A 27,818-nucleotide genomic window follows, 5' to 3' on the forward strand; every position below is an offset into this window, starting at 1 on the left:
CCTTTGGGTAGATACCAAGGAGTGGGATTGCTGGATCATATGGTAGTTCTATTTGTAGATTTTGGAGGAATCTCCAAATTGTTCTCCACAGTGGTTGGACCAATTTACATTCCCACCAGCAGTGTAAGAGAGTTCCCTTTTCACTACACCCCCGCCAGCACTTTTCATTTTTTGTTTTTTTTAATCTTGGATATTCTGACTGGGGTTAGGTGATATCTCATTGTTGTTTTGATCTGCATTTCTCTTACAATAAGGGATGTTGAGCAGTTTTTCATATGCCTTTTAGCTATTCGTATGTCATCTTTAGAGAGTGTTTTTTTCAACTCATTCTCCCATCTTTTAATAGGATTGATTGTCTTTTTCTGGAACAGGTGCTTGAGTTCCTTGTGAATTCTGGTTATGAGTCCCTTATCTGATGCATAGTTTACAAAAATATTTTCCCATTCTGAGGCCTGTGGGTATGCCTATTGTTATTGCATAGATGCTGTTTCTAGACTAATGCTGTAATAGTATTGAGAATCAAGACAAAATATTTATCTTTGGAAAATTGATTATTATCTCATTACCTTGAGAAGCTGCAGACCACAGGAGTAGCTCTAAAAAGCTATTCTTTTATAAAGGGAAATTTATATCCACAAAAGGCTGACTATAAGAGGAAAAAAGTTGTTCAGAGATCATCTTAATCACCAGAGAAACTGTTATCAGTGTAACAATACAAACTTTATTCACCATAGCTTTCCTTCCCTCACTTTCCTATAGCTTGTCTACACCACCTCTCAGAAGTCCCAAGGCCCTCTTTGTTTCTGTACCTCACGGTGCTATAAGCTTCAATAATTGGCTCTTCTTTAAGTCTCATAAATAAAAGATACTTAATAAGTCTCAAGTATAGATATGCAACAATTTTTTTTCTGATAATCTGTATTATATCAGTTTAATTCATAGCCCAGACAAAGAACCTGGGATGGTTTCCCTCCCCTACAAAAGAGATAAATAAACTTTGATGAAATAAACATATCTCTACACATGCACATCTACATACAGACATATCTATAATTATTTCTGTACTGGTCTGTATCTATGTCTCTGTAAACATAATGTATTGACTCGGACAGGGGAGTGCAGGGATAACTGGGCCCAGAAACCACACCAAGACATAAGTTCTTGTCCACAACTCATAAAAGAATTAGACAGGTGGACATAGGTAAGCATGCAGAGTTTATTAAAATAGAAAAAGTAGAGCAGAGATCCCAAGTAGAGAGCAGGTCCTGAGTAGTTGCCTGCGAGGAACTGAGGTGAGGGTTTTTTAATCTGGATCAGAGGGGCTTGTCCATGTTTGTTCTCATGTGGTGCATGTTTTCCTGGTGCTGGATTGGGGGCGATCGTCACATGCTGAATGGGTCTGGTTATTCTTTCTAGTTGTGGAGTGGGTAGGAAGGTCAGAAGACTCTCTTTGCCTAAAAACTTTGGGCCATAAAACATCATTACTTTCTTCCAAACCACCTCTATCAGCAAACAGCTCTACATAGCTAAACTATTGAGTTTTTAATCCCAAAACTTAGTCATTTTTTGGCCAAGATGAAAATCTTAGGCCTATATGTTAAATACATTCTTTCTAAGCTTTCCTGTCTCCCAGCTCACATGGGTTTTTACAAGGCTTTTTCAAAGAAATAGTGATTAATGGTCCAAGAATTATTTCATTAAGGCTCATAGTATGGGTACCCGTTTGGCCCTAATTGTAGCCAGCAGTGGCTAATTTTTACTTCCTTTAGGAAGGGAGTGTGATTGTCCTTTGTGGGGTGTGATTGTCCTTTGCTCCTAAGTGTGAGCATCTTACTTGGATTATCCTTTTGGGCAGCAATTTCTCATGGAGTCAAACTTACCAGTTTACAGTTTCCATTAGGTCTGGATATTTAAATTTCAAACTTAGGAGTTGTCCTGTCTTGGGTTTTGACTCCAATTGTCCTTTGTGTGTGTGTCTAAGGGTTACAATGTTAGTTTCGGCCAGAGGGATGAAGAGCAAGAGGAATGTAGGTTTCTCTCAGGTTGGAGTGGGCTGACTGGTCTCAAATTCAGTTTTCTTTGTCAATGTTTTATCATTACTCCTCTTCTAGAAGCTCTCTATTCTATCCTACTATCTAGCCAGGTCTGCCTCAGTATGCATACACACACACAAACGCATGTATACATAAATAGTTTTTAACAAATGGAATGAACTTATAACTATTTTAATGTCTTTGCTAGTTATAACATTTGTATCCATTATGGGGTTATTTTTATTGATTAAATATGCAAGACGTTGTAAATTTTACCTTGATATGGGTGCTAACTATTTTGTATATCTTAAGTTCTGAGCTATATGACATATTCAATTGTTAAGTTAAAGCTGTATGTTTCTTTATGATATGATTATTTTCATGATGTTTCAGGGCAGGTTCAGTACTCTTCTCAATCTAAAACTTTATTTCTTAATATTTAGATATGATGTTCTTGAGTATTCTTCTCTTTGTCCCATAAATTAGGAGATTGTCAATCCTGGATAGTAAGAATAGTTTACAGCCCTGTCTGAGCAGTGGACAATGTTTATTATAATGGTTTTGAATAGTTATTAGCAAAAATGCCTGGCATAAACAATGCAGAAAAAACTATCCATTGATGATTGTAACATCGTAGTGTGGCTAAATTATTTCCAGAATATATAGACTGCTGCAACATAAACAACTTGTTTGTCCCCAGTCAAAGACCTTCTACTTTGTCTTTAATATAGTCAAGCTCAGCATTGCCCTGACACCCTGAATCCCTGCTGAGTTGCATCATGTTGGCAATTTTACCCCCTGCATCCGAACTCAAGAGGAACAACACAAGCTTTCAATAGGCTAATCAAAACCACTTCCATGCTCTCTAGGAGGGCAAATTAAGTTGATAATTTTTATTGCTCAAATGCAAATGTTGTTGCACAGAAAATTCAAGCTACACAAGGCTTAGGTTGTATTCAGAGTCAGCATTCTAATACACTCTTTTAGAAAAACCCACACAGTGATTTGAAGCTTACGCATAATTATAGAGAATTATGTCATTACATTTTAGTATAGAGCTTTTAAGTAAAATAAATGTCTTAGAAAACTATAGGCAGGTTTTTTTATTTTAAAACATTCCAATGAATATTTAAAACAATTTTTATTTTCTATTTTTATTTTTTTGGAGAGGTTTTTGCTATAGGGCGCCTGCACTCCCCAGAAAGACAGAGAGAGACAGAGAGCTAGAAAGCAAGAAATCACCCCCCAGGGGAGATGGCCATGCTGCAATTCCTTGTCCTCCATTCTCCTATCAGGATCTTGGGCATGCATGCACACATGCCCAGCGTGCGTTTAAGTCACCGGGTCCAGGACTCGAACTGTGGTCGACTACATGGGAGTTCAGCGGCATAGCTATTTTGCTAACTGCTGGTCCCAACAAATTTTATTTTTTAATATAATTCCTAAATAATATTGAAAGTGTTGATAAAACCCACATAATTTCAAATGGAAATATTAATGTTTATGAGTAGGCCATAAAACCCACATAATTTCAAATGGAAATGTTAATGTTTATGAATAGGCCATGCACTGAGCTCTCCTCACCCCTCCTCACTATCCTGTCCTATTTAAGACCTAGCTACAGGACACAGCTAGGGCTCATACACATCAGTGACCATTACTTTCACCTCACGGAACTGGCCAACAGCTAGGGTCATTCCTGGAATGTGCTCCCTTCCCCATTAACATCATATGTTTAGAGGCACTAAATCCTAAACACACTCAGATGATTCCGTTAGTTGATAAGATAACATTTTATTGTAACCTTTGTACAATGTATGTATAAACCAGACCCCTGTCTTGGTGACAGACAATCTGCATTGATCTTTAATTGATTTATGAATGTTTTCTTCTTAATGTATAGAAGCCAATATCTTAAAAATAAAATAAAATGTCTAATTGTTTGAATTACCTTATTTTTATAATTTTTTTCCAAAAATTATTTTCTGTGAAGAAATTATCTGCTATACTATTATTCCTTTAAAAATATATCAGTAGTTTTATATATGTGTGTGTATGTATGGCTCTCCCGAGAAGAGAACAGAGGAGAAGGGATTGTGTTGTGGCCACCGCCACTGAGGGAGGGGGGGTTCTTGTTTTCTGTCTCTATCTCTCTTTCTGTCTCTCCGGTGAGTGCATGAGCCTTAAAGCAAAAAAGAAAACATCACAAAAAAGCATTTGAATTATTTTTGTTTAATTAATGAAAAAAGACTTAATTCATTTAATTACTTTTAAAATTATCCTTTTTTTAACAAAATTTGCTGAAACACACATGTGCTCACCAGAGAGACAGAGTGGGAGAATGGAGGCAAAAAGCAAGCCAAAGCAAGCCCCAGAACCAGGACTTGAATCACAATGAGCCATGTGGGAGTCCAGAACTTTAATCACCATGCCACCTGAAGGCTCCATAACTGCTTATTTTTAAAAGCTTACTAAATAAAGCTCTTTATAAACTTTGGTAACAACACTAGAGGTAGAAAAATATTATCATACAATATATCATGCCTATTGATATAAATACACAATATAATGATATAGCTTTTATTAATATTATAGAGATTATACATCTTCTATTAGTATTTTGTATGCTAACTTCTGAATAATTTCTCTCTTCTTTCCAGACCATAAGGCTTTTAAAGATTGTCCTAATAAGTTGTTAGTGAGCCAATCCTAAGTTTGGATTTTGAAAGAAATAACTCTTAGGTGGGGCGATTTTCATCTCAAAGGCATGGAGAAAGAATGAAAATTTTTCTGTTTTGCTTTGCTTTGCTTATGGCGTATTACCTATTTCCAGAGGACAATTCCATTAAGGCGATTATGTAAATATTTATGTATGAATGCTTCCCAAGGTCATCTGGGTTGACACAACATCCATTTCTGCTAGAACTAGATATGATGCATTTTTCCTAATTTGACCTTGAGGTTCCTTTTTTTTTTTTTTTTTGGAGAGGTTTTTGCTATAGAGCACGTGCACTCACCAGACAGAGAGAGACAGAGAAACAGAAAGAGAGAAATCATCCCCCTCCCAGGGAGGATGACCATGCCGCAATCCATTCTCCTCTTGGGATCTTGGACATGCACGCACAAGAGCCCGGCGTGAGTTTAAGCCACCGGGTCTGGTACTCAAACCACGGTCAACTACGTGGGAGTCTAGCGACATAGCCATTATGCTAACTGCTGGTCCCTGACCTTGAGGTTCTTTTGGAAGGCTGGCTATGAATTCAAACCCTATTCTGACATAATCCCGGGGATTTGGTTGAGAATATTTATAGTGTACATTTCATGGAATATTTTTTCATCCTGATGGGCAACCCCATGTCTAAATGTCTGATGGGTGACCAGTGTCCCTTCTATAGGAAACTCTTTTCTACTGGCAGATGCTTTCGTGGCTCTATGTCTGACTTGAGTTCAGTTTATTCTTATCAGGATAGCCACTCTACAAAAGCCGTTAGTAGGAGGGAACTTTGATGCAGGTATGACAGTCAGGAAAGACATAGGGGAGAATTAAAATTAGATGCGAAGGCAAGAAAACATCATACGAATGTACTCATTGCAGAGTTTCATGAGGAAGTACACAGATGAACTTCGGAGAAAATTCCGAAGCCTATTCAAAATAACTAGCTGAGTGTACCAGAAACACATATTTTGGAGACTAATTAGTTAAATAGGTGGATTTCAATTTTGCATGTTTCTTAACAATCAGATTTGAGTGAAAAAGGAACTCATTAATAAATAAGCTTTTTTATAACTGAACTTAGTATGGATCACTCTGAAAAGGAAAAGCATATTTATTTTGTTTGAAGGTCTGCTTTTATAAATATTTCATATGTTTTCTTTTTCGTTTTTTAAAGAATTATTTTATTTAACTTTATTTACTTTTTAAAATTTGACCAGTGAGGGACAGAGTGAGAAAGAGGAAATAAGAAAGCAAGCTGTCAGGTCCAGGAGTTGAACTGCAGTCAGCCATGTGGGAGTCCAGCACCCTTAACCAACATGCCACCTTCCAGCCTCATATAGTTTTTTTTTTTTTTTTTAATAGGTGTTTTTTTTTCAAGTGGGAGAGTAACTAACAAAACAAGTTTATACATTTAATTTTCATGTGAAATAGTCACTTACTCTTTCCACTTGCCCTTTATAATGACTATTTTTTAAAAGGCAATCATTTTTAATCTTTCTGCATGCTTCTGGACATCAATACTCATTCATGAAAAGCTTAATTCATGAGCCTTCATTTTTAAATGCATTTATTAAATAGAAGTGCTGTTCATCTGTACCCTTTGTGGCTCTTGAAATTCCAAATTCCCTTTACTAAATTTTATCATTTTTGTAAGGATTTTCTAAGATCCTAGACTTATAGATATAAAAATAAGTATTATTAGGGGCCAGCAGGTGGTATGGTTAAGGACTCTGGACTCCCACATCGCCGACTATGGTTCAAGTTCTGGACCTGGTAGCTTGCTTTCTCAATTTCCCTCTCTCTCTCTCTCTCTCTCTCTCTGTCTCTTTATGGTCAAATTAAGAAATAATAATGATGATAATAATAAGTTAAATAAAATAAATCTTAAAAAGAATTAAAAATGTTAAAAAGATAGGTATTATTGGAAGATAGAGTACTCAGTTTTTTTAAAAATTAAAGATTTCATTCTTTTTTTTAGAGGTTTTTGCTATAGGGTGCATGCACTTGCCAGACAGAGACAGAGAGACAGAAAGCGAGAAATCATTCCCCAGGGGGGATAGCCACGCTGCAATCCCTTCTCCTCCATTCTCTCGGGATCGTGGGCATGCATGCGCACGCGCCTGGTATGAGTTTTAAGCCACTGGGTCTGGGATGGGAACTGTGGCCGACTACGTGGGAGTCCAGCGACATAGCCATTACACCAAGATTTCATTTCTCATTGAACTTTTGGGTCGGGGTCTCTCCAAGCAGAAATAAAAGTTTAAGAGGAAAAATGCCATGGGATTGGGTTATGCGATGCTTTCCTATATCCTTTTATTGCATGAACGTCTTCTTGAAGCTCATCAGTGAACTGGTATCAACTAACCCAGTCTATGACCAGTTTATCTTCCCCTACAAGAGTCTTACTTTTTGATGGTAATAAATCATAAGTGCTTCAGTAGGCCAATTTGTCAAGTTGTGACTGTCACTTAAATTCCCCTTGACCAGCTCAGTCAATGATTTTTCTTCCTACCTTAATTAGAAGAAAACCAACCAAAGAAGATATAACCCAAATCTCTGCAAATTTTGAAGGTGGGAGCTCAAAATTATCACTGCTCTACAGTAATAACCACTTACTGCAATTTCTGTCAGTTACTGTTAGAATTGCAGCTCTCTTCATTGACGAATTAGGCATTGTAAACCCTAAACGTCACATGCTCTCTCATAACACAAATTAACCCTATATCTATCTGAAAGTTAAAAAGATCAAGGGGCTTTAGGAGCTGTCAGCAGTATATTTAGAGTCCCTTCATCAAATGCCATGACTATCAAAAGAGAAGACCATAATAAATTCAGTTATAGATTTAATTGGATTTTCTTTGCAATTCATGAATTAGAATAACCTTTATTCTACAAAATATAATGAGAACTCACTTTGTGGAACAGTGGATTTTTAAAGGAGAGAATAAGAAAACAGGAGGCGGGACCAGCAGTTGACACAATGACTATGGCGCTGGACTCCCATGTAGTTGACTGCAGTCGGAGTCCCGGACCTGGTGGCTTAAACTCATGCTGGGTGTGTGTGCGCCCAAGATCCCGAGAGGAGAATGGTAGAGAAGGAATTGTGGCATGCCCATCCTCCCTGGGGGGTGATTTCTTGTTTTCTTTCTGTTTGTCTCCCTCTGTCTTTCTGGCGAACGCATGCACTCTATAGCAAGAACCTCTCCAAAAAAGAAGAAAAAAAAGAAAGAAAGAAAATAGAAAGTTGGGATTGGCAGGTGGTATAGTGGTTAAGGTGCTGAACTTCCACATGGCTGAACACAGTTCAAGTCCAGGACCTGCCAACCTGCTTTCTCATTCTCTCTTTCTGCTCAAATTAAATAATATCATCATAATAAAATAATTCTTAAAAAAGAAAGAAAGTCAGAAACTAAGCAAATGAACTTGTTAACATCAGGTTACTTTATTGTAAGGATTAAAAAAAACTTATTACACTGACTCAGGCAGACGGGAATCTTCTGTTTTCAGAATGAACAGGTTTGTTAATGGAATCTTGCTGCTTCCAAAGTCATACTTTGATTATGTGGCAGTTAGCACGACTGACTCAGTTTCATTGTGGTCCATTCTACTGGGACCTAGAGCACAAGCTCAATCCAAAACAATAGCCCCCCCCATTGTATAGCAGTGTTTATTAATACTCATAGTCTATGCTTTCTACCACATGGATCATACTTCAGAACATAAACATTCAACATATGAACAAACTGTATTACTATTTCTTATTAAAAGTTTCATTTGGGCGGTTTAAAATGTGTGAGTTTAGTTATTAAGTGGTTCTTGTGGTTCTTTTATAAAGTTAAGGAAATTCCTCAGATAGTCTATATAATGTGTGTATAATTGAAGCTATGAATAAGACTATCATAATGTGCAAAAACATAACTTTATCTGTAAATAGAAAAGGCCATTATAATTTTATCTAATCACTTTAAGAAAGATATGTTTTATTTAAAATATTATGAGAAGGCTTATTTCAAATTTTTTTTATTTTTTTTGCTATAGGACACGTGTGCTTGCCAGACAGACAGACAGAGACAGAGAGACAGAAAGCGAGAAATCACCCCCTGGGAGGATGGCCAAGTTGCAATCTCTTCTCTTCCACTCTCCTCTAGGGATCTTGTGCATGCATGCACACGCACCCGGCGTGAGTTTAAGCCACCGGGTCCAGGAATTGAACTGCAGTCGACTACATGGGAGTCCAGCAACATAGCCATTACTCTAATTGCTGGTCCTTCAAATTTCTATTTTTCACTCTTTTTACATTTATTCATGTATTTTTTCATGATGAAAGAGAGAAAGAGAGAAGAGAGAGAGCCAGCACCCTAGTAGGGTCTTCATAGTTTAATCTCAGACCCAAACTCAGCCTCCAGGATCACTGGGACAATAAACACCTAGCAAACACAGGAAGACTTTGGGAAGAGAACCTAGGTTTTTCTCAACACAGCATTAGCCTTGTAAAGCATTGTGTTAGTACTACACCAATATACCTGTACTATTTTTAATTTTTGTGTTGTTCAAATAACACTAATTAATTTAATTCCCTGGAACAATTGTGCATACTATTCACTCTGATAAAGTTGGAGAAAAGTATCTCATTTACAAAACCTAATAAACCTAGGGAAATTGATTTCATTCTGAATTGGTTAAGGCCTCAACAAATACTGGTAAGAAAATCACATGTTCCTTTAAACATTTGTTAAGTATGATATCTTTCATTGATTTCTATAAAACTTGGCTAAAAATACTGTTAATGATAATCAATTTTTTGTTAGTTGACAAGGGTTATTAATATTCAGCTTTTGAGCAATTATATAAAGTAAATGATAATTTACTATTCTTTTCATTTGGACAGAACGCAGAATAATATTCTAATAATCAAAAAGCTGAAATTTCAAAATAAACTTTCTCAAAATTTAGACTGCTCTGGAGAGCAGAAGTGAGAGAAACTATTTTTCCTAATATAATTTATTTTCTTTAAAAGAACTCAAACTCTTAGATTATCATAGTAGTGAAATGAGTGTAAAAAAGTCACTATTCTTCAAAAAGAAGCAAGAACAACTTTTGATGCTAAATGATAATATAATTTTGAAAGATGCCATAATTTTTCCCATATACTCAATAACCATGTGAATGTAGGTTCAGACACTATTGAGAATTAAAAGCAATCAAAATAAATACAACATTCTTTATAAAAATTGACAATACTAGAATGCAAATTAAGAACTGACAGTATATATAAAGACTCAATATAAATTAAAAAGCACTTTTCTGTTCTATTGATGAATAATATTAACCTTTATGGGATTTTTTTTTCTTTATTTGGACTGGCTTATGTATTAAAATGCCTGAAAACCATTAGGTATAACGAAAAGAGTGCATTCATGTGAGAATTGTAATTTTTAAAAGTATATTTATATATATTTATTATTTATTATAAGTTTAGATCATTATGTGAAGTTTGCTCTCCAAAAGATTGTGTAAAAGCAAAAACAAATGAAACTGAGCCCGGGGATGGTATGGTAGTTAAGGGCACTGGACTCCTACATGGCCAACTGTGGTTTGAGTCCTGGACCTGGTGGCTTGCTTTCTCTCTCCGTCTCACTCTATCCCTCTCTGGTCAAATTAAAATAAGTAAATAAATGGATAAATTAAGTTAAATAAAATAATTCTAAAAAAATTTAAAGATAAATCTATGTATTTGCATTTTATGATCAATTCCTGATTAAAGGACTGATCTATGTATTAATGGCTGGCAGTTTCAAATCATGGGTCCTTTTTCCTCTGGAGTTAATATACTTAGTATGCATCATACAGTTTAGTATTTTAGGAGTCAGACAGAATGACAGCAGTAAGATGTGACACTAGGAAGCAGATTCAGAGAGGAAGGTTGCTGGTTTGCATCCAGAGACTTCTCCGAGTACACCGCAAACCTAGGTGGGACATGGGGTCAAGACCTTCTTGAAGGAGTTATGTCTCTGTCTATGTCTCTCTGTCTCTTGCTAACGAAGAAACAAATGCTAAAAGAATTATTTATTAATTTTTAAACTATTGTTATTATTCATTTGCAGGAAGGGAAAGAAAGTGAGGAAGCAAGCTGCCAGGTCTGGGACACAAACCGATCGGCCATGTGGGAATTCAGAGTCCCAACCACCACCTTATCTGCCTACACCAATAAATAAATTTTTAAAAATATTTAAGAATCTTCATCCAGCTATTCTTTTTTGTAAAATTTTATTTCCTCATTGGTTTGTATATTTTTAATCAGAAAAGATATTTATTGCTATAACAATCAGTGTTTTAAAAAATTGCATAAAAGTATTGAATAAGTCAAATATAACATTTTACTCATTTTTCTTTAGGATTTTTAATTTATCCCATTATTTTCTTTAAAGATAAACTTTTTATTTAAACAAGTTATTGTACCCTAGCCAGGACATTTTGAATCAAGTCAAACGTGAAAAAAAAAAAAAAAAAAGAAAACTGAATATAATGCCTTAAATAGCATTTCAGGAAACATTTGAAGAATCTTCTCTCCATTATAGTTATAGAACAAATATATTTAAACTTTTGGACTTATTGAATATCTGATTTATTTTAATTGAGACCTCCTTGTGTGCATTTGACATATTAAGTCTTATGTACACTGAGTTTAAGAAATTTTTCTCAATTTTTTTTCTGACTTCAAAACCTGGTATGACTGGCCATGTTAGGACTCAACATGATACCTCAAAGTGTGAGACACTGGTGTGAGTAGTTTAAAGGAAATTAAGAAAACCAAAGAAAGTCACTATCTGATCTTCTCCCTCGCGCATATCTGAAGACTGTGTGACAGGTGTCTTGCCCTATATGTAGAAAGGAGAAAAGCCACACAGGGTCACCAAAATGATTCTGAACAGATAGGTCTTGTTACATTTCCCCTAATTTCTTTTGATTAGATCATACTTTTCTGTCCTTCAAACATACTGCTATATGACTGCCCCTAAAAATATTTTTTTCTCTCTTTTTGGCTCTAAAATTCTAGAGGATCCTGTGTCACAAAACTAACATTAAATAGGGAACCAGCAGTTAGCGTAATGGCTATGTCGTTGGACTCCCATGTAGTCGACTGCGGTTCGTGTCCCGGACCTGGTGGCTTAAAACTCACGCCGGGCACGTGTGATTGCATGCCCAAGATCACGGGAGGAAAATGGAGGAGAAGGGATTGCGGCATGACCATCCCACCTGGGGGGTGATTTCTTGCTTTCTGTTTCTCTGTCTCTCTGTCTGTCTGGCGAGCGCACGCGCCCTATAGCAAAAACCTCTCCAAAACAAAAAAAACTAACATTAAATAAATGTATTATGCTTTATTTTATTTATTTATTTTGCCAGAGAGCACATGTGCTCATCAGAGAGAGACAAAAGTGGTGGGATTTAGGGCATGAATGCTGGGCCTGGTTTTCAAACTGCCAGTTTCTGTACTCAAACTACACAGTCACCCACGTGGGATCCAGCTGCCTTCACCACCATGCCACTGATGGTCCATTGTTCGTCTGTCTTTTATTTTAGAGGTCTCAACCATGAACCTTGGAATTGGTAAGGAAAGGATATTGGTTCTTCCTCCGCTACCTCATTTTGATGATCTTTCTTTTTTTTTTCTTTTTTTGAGAAGTTTTTCACTATAGGGCGCGTGCGCTCCCCAGACAGACAGAGAGAGACAGAGAGACAGAAAGCGAGAAATCACCCCCCAGAGGAGATGGTCACACCACAATCCCTTCTCCTCCATTCTACTCTCGGGATCTTGGGCACGCTCGTACACACACCCAGCATGGGTTTTAAGCCACCAGGTCCGGGACACGAACCGCGGTCGAATACGTGGGAGTCCACCGACATCGCCATTATGCTAACTGCTGGTTCCCCACATTTTGATGATCTTTGATAACCACAAAATCTCAATGAATTGAACGATGCCCTAATTCTACCTGAGTTTGCAATAGAGCTGTTTCAGCACATCCTGGGAGAAAGACTACAACATATAGATAGGAATTCAGTTGTGGTCCTGTAAACCATTTGTTGTTCTGTGTTTCCTTTAATAGACACATCACTTGGATTTTGGATATTTTAAATAATAAAGGCTTCTACGCCTGAAAGACTACTTGTACTCAGTAAGCACTTAGATAACACATACTTGTTTTGTGAGTCAACTTGTTAATGTAATCGGCACATCATGATGTGTCAGTCAGTGATGGGCTGCATGTGCAAGTGGTCCTGTAAGAATGTAAAAGGCTCTCCTGTACAGCCAGGTGTAGAGTAAGCTAGATGGTGGAAGTTTGTGTAAGTACACTCTGTGATGTTTGTGCAATAATGAAATCGCCTAATGACACATTCCTCAGAATGAGGGTCATTAAGCCATGCATGTATATAGCTGACACATAGTTAAGTTCTATTTCCTTAAGTCTCAATGGGGCAAAGCCTCATTACCTTTCACTGTGCCCAAAGGTACAGTAAGAAAACTCTTGATTTCTAAGTACTGGTGAAGCACACTGTTGTCTTCTATTCTCCATAAAACATTCTCCAGCAGATCAAATACTTTGTATAAAATAGAATCTTGTGTTCTTTGCAAAATGCTATGCATTCTAGACCACCAGTCAATTTTGCACAAGCATTAGATATGCCAATGAAGTCATAGAATCTGCTAATGATTTGTCTTCTTTTTCCTAAAGTTAAAGATAATCCCATGAGTCTGGAAAACAAAGCATAGAAGAAAATCAGTAATGTTTTAGTCAAAGTCATAAAATTCTATTTCATCAGTTCACTCTCATGTAATTAATCTCTGTTGGGACTAGCAGATGGTGGAATGGTTACATTGCTAGACTCCCACATAGTCAACTGTGGTTCGAGTCCTGGATCCATTTACCTAAAATTCACACTGGGGATGAGTGTGTGCCTTCCCAAAATCCTGAGAGGAGAATGAAGGAGAAGGGATTGTGGCATGGTCATCCCCCCTGGAGGGTGATTTCTTGCTTTCTGTCTCTGTCTCTCTGACAAGTGCATGCAACCTATACCAAAAAAAAAAAAAAGTCTCAATAAATAAATTAAATTTAAAAATAATCTCATGCTTACTTTTCCTTCTATGATTAAAAATAATTTAGAAAATTATTGCTGGGGAGGAACCCTTCAAGATGCAAAACACCTTAAGTGATCATCTATACTATCTTCAGGAATTGTGTTGGCAACAATGTCCATTTCAAGTGTTTGAAACACAATTTCAGTAATCCACCCTCTATTTTTTTATTTTCATTTTCTAGGGAGGATTTTTTTTTTTTTTCCCAGTCATCAATGACTTTCTTCTACAGAAAGTTTGTGAACTCTGTTGAGGCTTATAACACTGAAAAAGGCCTTCATCATCTGCTTTTGTTTTTCCTCTACAGGAAGTGAAGATAGCTGACTCCAAAGACTAGTTAACAGTAACCGAACTGAATATGCATGGTTGTTAGGTTGTTTCTAAATCACTGTCTTCAGTGGCTGGAGTAAAGGAACAATTGGAATATTTGTTTTCCAAAGAAACCAGTTCAATTAAACTCAATAATTTGAGTTTAAATTATGACACTGAATTGAAACCCAGTAAACATCAGTTTTTTTGCCATTAAAATTAGTTGAAATTGGTATGTAAACTAAAGTAACAGTATATTTAAAAACAAATTTTAAAGTTATATCATTTTACTAGTAAATTAAGCTTCAGAAAATAATCCTTTGTTTCTAAAAATTACCAACAGGGCAACACTCTAACTCATATTCTTGATAATCAACTTATTCTTTTTATTTTGAATATTTTTTTGGAGAGAGATGTTTGCTATAGTGCATGTATGCTCACTGGAGAGACAGGGAGACAGAAAGTGAGAAATCACCCTCTGGGTGGGGATGGGCACGCCACATTCCCTTTCCCTTCAGTCTCCTCTCAGGATCCTGGGCACACACACACACGCGACAAGCTTGAGTTTTAAGTCTCCGGGTCCAGAACTCAAACTGCGGTTGATCACGTGGGAGTCCAGCAATATGGCCCCTTGAATAACTTTTAACAGCTAGTCTATGTGCCTTCCTCTATTCACATTTGGGCTGCTGACTGAAATAAGTCAAATCTTCTTACAGTTTTTCTTTTCTAGCATTTGACATCTCTACTTTATCATATGCCAACTGAGCTTCCTCCAGCCTTCCCTAGGTATATTTATTTTCTGCTTCCAAAGCTGAAACGTAACAGAGAGGGTTAAGGTTCAGATGTCCTCCACAAATGTAAGGAATACATATTTCTTTCTAGGAGTTAAAGTCCTTTAAATGACCAATCCAGTGTCTGGATGCTAGGACCATGGTAATACACCTGAACTCGCATGGGAAAAAGGTCTCAGGGTTGCACTCTGGGACCCCACCCCCACCCCCGCCAGCAGACTAGACACTCATACATGACTGTGGTCTGGGCCAACTAAATCTGGAGGAGGATCATGACATGGGGACCTGATCGGTGATGGCCGTCTCTCTCTCTCTCATAGAGGAAATAAACATATCTTTTAAAAACTATAATCAATCCACTGACCGAGATTACTATGTTACATGGAGACGTAACCGATGTTTAAAACTATCATTTAAAGTCTTTACAGTACTTGAACGTTTGCCTTTGCCAATCATTAATACAGTGATGTAAATTATTGCATGTGTTTTTCATGGAAGGTTAAAAATAGATAAAAAATGTATAGTTAAACTCATGACTTTTTTTTTGAGAGAGTGATTTTTGCTGTATGTCATATGTGCTTGCTGGCGAGACACAGACAGACAGATACAAAGTGCGAAATGATTCCCCAGTCTCCTGGGAGGGATGACCATGTTTCAATTCCTTCTCCTCCATTCTCCTTTTGGAATTTTGGGCACACACACATGTGCCTGTATGAGTTTTAAACTGCCAGGTCAGGGATTCAAACCGTTGCCGACTACATGGGAATCTAGCAACATAACTGCTATACAATCTGTTGCACCCACAAGACATTTGTTCTATGTTCATCAGTAGTTATTTAAAAATATTTCTCAAAGACTTTTAAGTTATAGGCTTTAGACTTCAGGGCTTCTATTTAAGCTTAATTTTTATCAGATTACCTAAAGTATATTTTTCAGGAGAAACATGTGCATAGTATTGGAAATAATAAACAATTGAAAAACATTCATGTCAGTTAAAGAAGACAGTCACTTCTGGGCATAACACATGAAAAAACTTGTAACATTAAAATTACTATATTAATTTGTGAAGCAACGTGACAAAAAGCAACATGACTTGTAAAAATTCAAAAGTTATTTTATTTATTTATTTTTGTATGTGAGAGGGAAGGAAAGACGTAGGTGTCCCCAACAGGTTCTTCATTCCATTATCCTACCCACATCCTCAGCTAGCCAGGATAGTAGGTATACACACACAAGGAGACCAGGTAAGTGAACCCAGGACATTCCCATATGACCTACCCATATGATGTCAGCATTGCAGAGTGTCAAAGATGATTTTTTATTCAAAAACACTTTTACTAAATTGAATGTAAACTCAGATATGCAAAATTATAAAAACATAAAATTATAAAAGTCTTTCAATCTTAAGTTTTTTGTAAAAGTTAATTTACACTCTAACTGTAAGCAATATAGAATAAGCCACCCATTGTACCTTTTCCAGTATAACCCATGAAACAGAATGTCTTGAGTTTTAAATTAAGACTTTCCATGAATTTCTGTATTGTTCCAAATTATAATGCTGCTTTAAGAAAAGAATGTCTTTTTCCCAAAGGAATCAAATAAAAAATGTATAGTTAAACTCATGACTTTTTTTTTGAGAGAGTGATTTTTGCTGTATGTCATATGTGCTTGCTGGCGAGACACAGACAGACAGATACAAAGTGCGAAATGATTCCCCAGTCTCCTGGGAGGGATGACCATGTTTCAATTCCTTCTCCTCCATTCTCCTTTTGGAATTTTGGGCACACACACATGTGCCTGTATGAGTTTTAAACTGCCAGGTCAGGGATTCAAACCGTTGCCGACTACATGGGAATCTAGCAACATAACTGCTATACAATCTGTTGCACCCACAAGACATTTGTTCTATGTTCATCAGTAGTTATTTAAAAATATTTCTCAAAGACTTTTAAGTTATAGGCTTTAGACTTCAGGGCTTCTATTTAAGCTTAATTTTTATCAGATTACCTAAAGTATATTTTTCAGGAGAAACATGTGCATAGTATTGGAAATAATAAACAATTGAAAAACATTCATGTCAGTTAAAGAAGACAGTCACTTCTGGGCATAACACATGAAAAAACTTGTAACATTAAAATTACTATATTAATTTGTGAAGCAACGTGACAAAAAGCAACATGACTTGTAAAAATTCAAAAGTTATTTTATTTATTTATTTTTGTATGTGAGAGGGAAGGAAAGACGTAGGTGTCCCCAACAGGTTCTTCATTCCATTATCCTACCCACATCCTCAGCTAGCCAGGATAGTAGGTATACACACACAAGGAGACCAGGTAAGTGAACCCAGGACATTCCCATATGACCTACCCATATGATGTCAGCATTGCAGAGTGTCAAAGATGATTTTTTATTCAAAAACACTTTTACTAAATTGAATGTAAACTCAGATATGCAAAATTATAAAAACATAAAATTATAAAAGTCTTTCAATCTTAAGTTTTTTGTAAAAGTTAATTTACACTCTAACTGTAAGCAATATAGAATAAGCCACCCATTGTACCTTTTCCAGTATAACCCATGAAACAGAATGTCTTGAGTTTTAAATTAAGACTTTCCATGAATTTCTGTATTGTTCCAAATTATAATGCTGCTTTAAGAAAAGAATGTCTTTTTCCCAAAGGAATCAAATCTTCCAAAAAAATTCAGTAGAGAACATTGGAATTGTCAGAATGGTACATCTTATTGTTTTATTCTGTCTCACTGAAGCACTGGCATGTGTCTCAATGGCCACACTTGGGTTCCCTGCTGCCATTATAAAGAATACGAAGTCATTTCCTTCCTGGAAATAGCTCTAGGACTGACATTTCATTATAATGCAGGGAGCTTGTGTTCCACCAAATACGACAAAACTGAATGCCTTCTCCTGTTTACTCTTCCTTAAGATCTCAAGGGTGATAGAGACTGGAATGTGCTTTATGTTAATGTGGGATTTAATTTCTAACTATAGTTTTTGTATTTGTTATTTACAATTGAACACAAGCACCTTATAACCTTTATGCCTAATGATCACTAGCATTACCACATTTGTCAAAGATTCAAGCAATTGCTGTAATTTTATGTGAGAAAATCTAATCAAAATCAAGGTTTTGCATTTAGTATTAATTTAGTCAACTCTGACTGATATTAGGCAGTTTATTTTATGATCAACGGAACTGAATTCACTGAGAAGCTAGGAACAATATTTCTCCATGTTTAGTATTTAATTTCTCTAGTCATTTGATCTTACAACCTACTTTTCTAGATTTACTCTTTTAATTAATTATTCATGTACTTCGTTAAGCATAAATGTTTTTATCTTCTTGTCTTTTATAGATGTTAGTGATGCTTTAGAAAATGTACCATTTCATTTACAGTAGTCTGATGAAACGAATAATATACTTTTTTATACTTGCCAGCAATTGAAAATTTTAGAATGTGAAAACTGAAATCATTTTCTTGAACTGGTTTAGAAGCTGTATCATAAGACAGTACATTTACCTTCATGTTTAGGAGGACTCATCATATTTTTCCTATGTTCATCAGTGAATTTGGTAATGTAAAAAAATACTAATTTACTACATTAACTCAATCAATAGTTGTTGCATTCACCTGCGAGTAAGCACTCCATGAAATAATCCATACAAAACTAAAACCTATAAAGTCTTATTATTAGTACACTAACATCTTCATAATTCAATGCCAGTAGTGAATAATAGCAAGCATATTAAAAAGAATAACCAAACAATGGTTTGGCTAAATGATAACAATGGTTATTTTTTTTAATTTCATTTTCTTTTATACATTCAATCACATTATTTGGCTTATAAAAGGATATTTCAACAGGTGAACATTTCTTCCTAGTACAGTTGATAAAACTATAAATAATCTTCAACAGATAATACCACATTTCTTTTTCCCATTAATGCTTTGCCTCTTTATTTTTCTTCTAAATGTCCTTAGACCCTCCTCTTTCACATACACTGTATCTGACATTTACATCTATATACTGTGTTTCTATATTCTTTAGTCAATCAGTTTCAGTCATAGGCGCGGACACTCAGTATACATTAAGTAGGGACATACAATGCCTCTCCTTCATAGCCTGGCTTGCTTCACCCAGCAGTAAATCTTCCATATTTATCCCCTTCCTGTCAAAAGGCAGGGTTTTGTCTGTTTTTTTTTTTTTTTTTTCTGGTTGAACAATTGTTATTAATGGCAGTGCTACAGATCAGATCACGGGTTTGTCCCCCAAAGTTTTTTTTTGTTTTGGAATTTGATATTGGGAGGTAGTAGGTTCTATAGTTTTACAGACAGATACATGACGTCTCATAAGACCCAAAAAGTAAGGAGTTCTAGCTCTCCTGAGAAAAGGCTAGTTCTCATGAAAGCTTGTTATTAAAGAGAGAGTTGTCAGAAGCTAACACTCTCTGTCCTTGTCTGTCATCCTCTGAGATGCCATCAATCATGCTATTGACCTAGAACTTTGGACTTCATGGCCACAAGAACAGTGAGTGTGTAAATAAACCTGTCTTCTTTATAATTTCTCCCAGCATCAGGTACTTCTGTTAGCAGTGTGAAAACAGACTGTGGCAAATAGAAAATCAAACATTTGATAAAGTTCATCATCAAAGCATTTTGGCCCTACTGTGGTGGAATGCCACTTGTATGATAGCACATCCATATAGGAAAGACTGGAGCTTAGAATCTGGGTCAACCTAAACACACTAAATGTGCCTGTCAGCACAACCATGATCCCAGATGGCTGGAAGGCTGGGGAAGGATTGTGGCATGACAAGACTCTGTCAGGATTCCTGTATCTTTCTCTCTTACTCTCTCTCAGTCTCTTATTAAAGAAGTGAATAAATCATCACTTTTAAAGCATGTTATCAAAATTTACCTGATGTCTTCTCTCTTTTTAACCTATTATTTATTAAATAAAGGGAAATGTTTTTAAAAATGCATGTAATAAAAATTTGTATTTGAATAGCACATTTAAAGTCTCTGCACTTTCAAATAAAAGTAGTTATATTCACAATGTTTTTGAAAATAAAGCTAATTTGTTTTTTTTAAAAAAAATCATTTGAAGAACTTCTCTCATTGAACAGAATTTCCCAGATTTTAAGAAAAAGTTCTTAAATTTAAAATTGATAATTAAGTCTTTTGAAAATAACTTGAGGGAAAATCCATAGGTTATTTGTATAATATTATTCAATTTAGTCATGTCATTATACTCAATTTGACTTAGTGTCTGATGTTTTCTGCTTTTACTCAATTCTTAGTTCTTCACTCCATGAAAAGTACTCAGCTGTTCACTCTATATTATTGCTACACTGCTATGGCTGATAATAATTATTCTAATACCCCAGAAATGTCAGGGATAAAAAAATCTCAAAAGCTGTAATATCAGTGGTAAAGGTTGAGATTACTTAGAAAAAATTATTGTCATCATAGACGACACTTTTTCCTTTGCCTATCCATCTAACCCACCTCTGAAATTATAAATGAAATAAGTAGTTACTAAAGAGTTAAGGTGGAAAAAATATAATGGACTATATATTGAAATTAAAAGTCTAATCATCCTCCCCAGAATAACTTCCTCATTATTATTTGTCTTTCATTATCATGTTATTTGTCTTTCAGACTCTAAATAGATCGACATTTAATAGGATGTTGATTAAGGCTTTTCCTGTTACTCTGGATTAGGAGAGTTGAAATAATTATTTGGCAGTTTGGGCGGCTGGAATCACACATGACTGATCACATCTCAAGTACTGAACTTGGCAGCTTGCTTTCTCACTTCCCCCCTCTCTCTGGCTAACTTCAAAAAGAGTAAAATAAAATTACAATGAATAAAATTAAATAAAATAATTCATTTTAAAAAAAGAATGATTAACTATAGGCCAAAGTTGAAGAAAATAGTTGTTGAATCTTCCATATTCTAAAAGGATCCAAAAATAACGAGGATAGGTACTAAGGTCTTACCAACAGACAGACAACATTGATACTTCTCCCAAATACTGCATCAGCACCTCACTGCTTCTCAACATATATAAAGCAACTAGAAAGGAGGAAGTGAGTAAAGCTCTCTGCCTCTGGGCCATTTTTTAAGAAGAGAAAACTTTTGTGAATCTTTAGACTCACAGAAGTGCTTTCCCACCTTTCATGGCTCAGCTAAGGAGCATCTAGCTCCAGAAGAGCCTTTTATAAACGTAAGTATTTTTAAGAATGTAAGGGTAATATCTGTTCCTGATTAGACTTCTAATGAACTGCAAGTCCTAGGTCCTAGAGCTCTTAGGACGTCCTCGTATGTGAATCCTGAGTTGAGGAAATTTTAAACACAGAGACCAGTGTCTGCTTCTTCCTAGCACAAAATGTTTGAAATAACTCAGACTCCTGGCCTGGCATGGCCCCCGGAATTTCTTCCTGACATGCTGGCCTTTCCTCTGAATGCAAACACCATCCTCAACTCACTGGCACCCAACACGCAAGGCCAGTGCTAGGATGTCTTCTCTTAGTGGGCACTGCCCTGTGACCACTTGTGCTTAACCGCTTTACGACCACTCGGTGCCGAGATATTTAGTGCTCAGTTGCTTTTCCAGAACCCCTCTGGGCTACCATGCTTCCACAAATGAGCTTATACCACCTTCTAAGGTACATGATTAATGTGTGGACACACACACACTTTTGTTTATCCATCTTTTTGTTTATACTCAGTATTGACGCATTTAAAAACATGACAGTCTAATAAATGAATGTTTGAACTTCACATTTAAATTTGCTATTGGTTAAACATTATCTTTCATACATTTGTTGGATGTTTGGATTTCTTTGGTATGAAATATTAACTCGTGTTTGTTCTTTGTAGAGATGTTTATCTCTTCTCACTATGTTGAGTTATATCATGATTATTTACCTTTGGAATTTAATTACCCTTTGTCAGATATACATTTTTTAAAGCTTGCCACTTGTTTATATTTTATAAACCTGAGAAATATATGGATAATATATATCTTTCTAGTTTTTGCAGCATACTTAGAAATGCCTTCTCAAACCAAATTTATGAAGGTAGTTTGCCTAAATTCAAGTTAAATGCAAGTATAATCTAGCATTTTGATGAAAATAGTGATATATGTTATAACTACTATTTCCATGTGACTAATAACTTCCTCACATCCATGAGGAGAGAAAAGCTACTTCCAGGGGTATCAGTTTCACCTCTTCACGATAAATTATCTCATATTATATTTATTTAAAATGTTTTAAGTATTGTTACTGATTCGTCAACTTGTCAGCACTACAGTGTTTCATTTATTGTAGTCTTATATCACACTTTATTATCTAGAAGTACTCTCTCGTTCTCCCTTTCCCTGAATTTGTATGGTTATGGACATTTATTTCTCACGTGCTTAATTTATCAAAGAAATTTAGAATACTCTTGTTAAGCAATTCCCCCCCACTGCATTCATATCTAGCCTTTTTGTTTCTTAAAATAATACAGAAATAATTTCAAACACCACAGAAGGAGTTTGGCTATAGTGAGTCACATACACTATCAGTGGCTATTTGCTCTCATCACGTACAGTTCCCGTGTGGCCTTGAGACAGAGCCAGGGCTGTGTTCACCTCCTATAGAAAGTAAAGAGAAACTCAGATAAACAAGACAAACAAAATCAAATCTACAAAGAATAACTGGAATTCCCAAAATAAATTCTCACCAAATAAATTAAGGTTATCAATTAAATTTTAAATATAAAACCTATATTATAACTTCCAAATGCAAATTAAGTTAAAATACTTATCTATTTTAAAAATAAATTTTGAAAAATTAAAAGAAAATATACTGCCTCGTGCCAAAAGATCTAGAGTGGTTTACAACAATTCTGTTTTTAAATAAAAGGTATCTTATAAATATATGTAAACATTATATAAACTGTAATTATTCCTAAGATCAAACATTAGGTGATTTTAAATAAACATGGCTTCAAAGGTACAGACTCAAAATTAGTTGTGACTGCCTGTCTCTTCAAATGGCTTATAAAGATTAGATTAACTTTTCCAGATGGTGCATGTACATGCTGGAGAGAGATGGGGAGAGAGAGTGAGAAAATGAGAAACCATTCCCCATAGGGCATGGTCATGACACATTCCCTTCTCCTTCAATTCTGCCTCTTTTCAGGACGTAGGACATGCACACTCAGGCAGCCAGGAAAGTTTTCAAGCTGCTGGTCTCAGACTACAGCCATGTGGTCAGCCATGTCTGATCTGCCCATCTTAACCAATAGCCCATGGATTGGCCCTCTGACTTATAACACTGAATAAATTATATATAGTGTTCAAATAACACTAGAGTGGGACCAGCAAATGGCATAATTGTTCCATTTCTTGTCTCCATGTAGTTGACTGCAATTTGAGTCCCAGACCTAGTAGCTTCAAACCCGTTCCCAGCACGTGTGTGTGCATGCCCAAAATCCCAAGAGGAGAATGGGGGAGAAGAGATTGCTGCATGGACATCTCCTCTGGGGGATGATTTCTCAACTTTCTATTTGTCTCTCATTATTTCACTGGTGAGCATATGTGCCCTATAGCAAAAATCTCTCTCTAAAAAAAAATAAAATAAAATAACAGATAAAATAATGCCATAGAAGTTCCCTTGTAGCAAGAAAATACATCAGTTTTCCTTCAGTTAAAAAAAGTAAAAGCAGCAAAAGGAGAGCTTAGTACTCATTTTATTAATGTCAGAAGGAACAAAAATATAATAGATGGCAATCTCTTGGTTATAAAATTATAGACTATTTTTATTACTTTTAATCCTTACAATATAAATGTATATGAAATGCATAACAAAAATTAATTAAAATTATAAATGTAGCCTAAACAAGTAAAGGAAAATATCAAATTATGCAGAAAATAACAATCTCAGTTATGATTATTCTTATAAGTGTGAACTAACTGAACATAAATATGAACAAAAATTAATGTTTTAAATGAATTAATTAGAAATATAAATTAAAAGATATAATACTGGGATCAGTAGATGGTGCAATGGTTGTCATGGGAATCCCATGTAGTCAACCTTGGTTCAAATCCTGAACTTGGCAATTTAAAACTCATGCTGGGGAACCAGCACATGGCACAATGGTTATGCCGCTGGACTCCCATGTAGTCAACCACGGTTTGTGTCCCTGACCCGGTGGCTTAAACTCATGCTGGGTGCATGTGCATGCATGCCCAAGATCCCGAAAGGAGAATAGAGGAAAAGAGATTGTTGTGTGGCCATCCTCCCCTGGGGGTTATTTTTCACTTTCTATTTATCTTCCTGGTAAGCGCACGCGCCCTAGAGCAAAAATCTCTCAAACAAACAAACAAAAAAACCCAAAAAACTCATGTCAGGCATGTGTGAGTGCACTGCAAAAATCACCAGAAGAGAATGGAGAAGGAATGGTAGTGTAGCTACCACCCCCACCCCCATGGGCAGGGGTGATTTCTTGCTTTTCTCTGTCTCCGATGAGCGCATGTGCTCTATAGAAAAAACCTCTCTTAAAAAACCCCAAAAAGTTATTACACTTTTGAATTTTTTTTTTTAATGTAGAATTAGGCCAATGAGGGTGGCACTGTCATAAAGCAAAATTCCATGATACGGAGGCCACATGGGAAGATTCTATGTTTTTATTTCAAGATCCCCCTGAGTATCCCAGGTACACAGGCATATGCAGAGGGGAGGGGCAGAATCTTGGCGTGAAGACCTGTTGTGGTATTCTCTCTCTCTTACTATCTCACTCTCTCTATCTGCCTCTCTCACAGAACTAAAAATAAATGTAAACGTTTTGGAAAATCTAGAACTATATGAATAAAATAATTAACCAGTCCTACAGTATTCTAGTTCTACTTTATATCAGAGTTACTTGGTACGACTCTCAATAATAAGCAGAATGCATTTTCTCTAGCAATCTTTGCACCTTAATTTTGGGAGGAAAACAAAAGACAAAAAGCTCTGAATAAGAGAACAAAAATTGCTAAAAATTGCTTATCTTATACTCAATCTGGGCTTGGGCTTCTTAGGATTACAAGTAAACACATTTTATGTCTAATATGTTCTTATTTTAATGTTTAGGGTTTTTTTTTCAATAATGACCAATAGAATTGTTTACATTATAATAGAAACAAAATGGAAATCATTACCATGCTTAATAATTTTCAGTACTTCATAGTGTGATGAAAATGTGTCATCTTATACTCACACTGTTCTCTTTAGAAAAAATGAGTTAACTCATATAAAAGACAGAAGGAGAAAAAATAATGCAATGGCCAACAGATTTCTTGAGGAGTGCTTATCACGTCTCAGCTAAATATAGTGGAGGGGTGATAAGCTAAATGAAAAAAAGTGAAAAACTATTCAGAACACTTCTCCCCATTTAAAAGGCTAACATAAAAAATATTAATAGGCAAATATGCCGCGTACTATGATTACCTTTCCAAAACATGTTATAGCATTAAATATGATATTAAATTATTTCTCAAGATGACTTTTAAGTATATTCTCTTTTTACAATGCACATCTTTTAATAAAAAAACCTCTCTTAAAAAACCCCAAAAAGTTATTACACTTTTGAATTTTTTTTTTTAATGTAGAATTAGGCCAATGAGGGTGGCACTGTCATAAAGCAAAATTCCATGATACGGAGGCCACATGGGAAGATTCTATGTTTTTATTTCAAGATCCCCCTGAGTATCCCAGGTACACAGGCATATGCAGAGGGGAGGGGCAGAATCTTGGCGTGAAGACCTGTTGTGGTATTCTCTCTCTCTTACTATCTCACTCTCTCTATCTGCCTCTCTCACAGAACTAAAAATAAATGTAAACGTTTTGGAAAATCTAGAACTATATGAATAAAATAATTAACCAGTCCTACAGTATTCTAGTTCTACTTTATATCAGAGTTACTTGGTACGACTCTCAATAATAAGCAGAATGCATTTTCTCTAGCAATCTTTGCACCTTAATTTTGGGAGGAAAACAAAAGACAAAAAGCTCTGAATAAGAGAACAAAAATTGCTAAAAATTGCTTATCTTATACTCAATCTGGGCTTGGGCTTCTTAGGATTACAAGTAAACACATTTTATGTCTAATATGTTCTTATTTTAATGTTTAGGGTTTTTTTTTCAATAATGACCAATAGAATTGTTTACATTATAATAGAAACAAAATGGAAATCATTACCATGCTTAATAATTTTCAGTACTTCATAGTGTGATGAAAATGTGTCATCTTATACTCACACTGTTCTCTTTAGAAAAAATGAGTTAACTCATATAAAAGACAGAAGGAGAAAAAATAATGCAATGGCCAACAGATTTCTTGAGGAGTGCTTATCACGTCTCAGCTAAATATAGTGGAGGGGTGATAAGCTAAATGAAAAAAAGTGAAAAACTATTCAGAACACTTCTCCCCATTTAAAAGGCTAACATAAAAAATATTAATAGGCAAATATGCCGCGTACTATGATTACCTTTCCAAAACATGTTATAGCATTAAATATGATATTAAATTATTTCTCAAGATGACTTTTAAGTATATTCTCTTTTTACAATGCACATCTTTTAATATTTCTTTTATTTTCTCCACAGTGGTTCTTTTCCATCTATATATATATATATATACCTCTCTCTCTATATATAATTGCTTGCTGCCTATGTTTTGTTGTAGTTATTTCCTTTTTTTTCTTCCTTGTATGTATTTTTTGTTGCTTATTTCAGGAAAAATAAATTTTAATAGCTTTTACTTTATCTTCATTCTTCATTCTTATTTTTATTCTAGGAACTCAGATAGTTTTCTTATAGGATCATAGTTTATGGTGACAGATTTCATAACTTAAAAGTATTTTAGTAACTATTTAATAAGTAAGTTTCTTTTTCTTACAGAATTTTGTGTTTAGCAATAAGATATTTCCATTGACATTGTCATCAATTATAAGGATGATTTATTTATTTTAATCTTGTCACCCTAGTGTACAAAAATAATCCCAAAACAAAGGTTGGTCAAACTATTATAAACAGTTATATTTTCCTATTCTTTTTTATAATTATTTTATTTTATTTTTTACACATTCAATCACGTTATTTAACTTACAAAGTGAATATTTCAATATGTGAACATTTCTTTTCAATCTTGTTGATCAAAATATCTTCAACAGCTAACACCACTACCTCCCCGTCCCATCAATGCTCTGTCTCTGTATCCCTCCTCCAAATGTTGTTCCCCAGGCCCCACTCCTCCACACACACCACATCTGGCAATCACACCCATCTCTTGTGTTTGTACATCTTTTAGTCAGTCAATTTCAGTCATAGACTGCGGACACTTGGTATATATTAAGTGGGGACATACAGTGTCTCTCCTTCATAGCCTGGCTTGCTTCACTCAGCAGTAAATCTTCCATATTCTTCCATTTGCTGTCAAAAACCAGTTTTGTTTGTTTGTTTGTTTGTTTTTTGACTGAATAGTATTCCATAGAGTATATGTGCCACAGTTTTTCAATCTATTCATCTGTACGGGGACATTTGGGTTGGTTCCATGACTTAGCAATCGTGAACAGTGCCACAATAAACATCGATGAGCAAGCACTTTTCTGATGAAGAATTCTTCTGTCCTTTGGGTAGATACTGAGCAGTGGGATTGCTGGATCATATGGTAGTTCTATTTGTAGATTTTTGAGGAATCTCCAAATTGTTCTCCACAGTGGCTGGGCTAATTTTCATTCCCCCCAGCAGTGTAAGAGAGTTCCCCTTTCACCACA

General features: G+C 35.5%; 1 pseudogene; it reads right to left on the minus strand.

Annotated features, from left to right (window-relative positions):
• The window catches only part of LOC114004701 (glomulin-like), a 144,765-nt pseudogene that overhangs the window by 79,720 nt on the left and 37,227 nt on the right, over positions 1–27,818 (minus strand).

This window comes from Tupaia chinensis, unplaced genomic scaffold, assembly GCF_000334495.1.
Source record: "Tupaia chinensis unplaced genomic scaffold, TupChi_1.0 Scaffold139612_1, whole genome shotgun sequence".
NCBI lineage: Eukaryota > Metazoa > Chordata > Mammalia > Scandentia > Tupaiidae > Tupaia > Tupaia belangeri.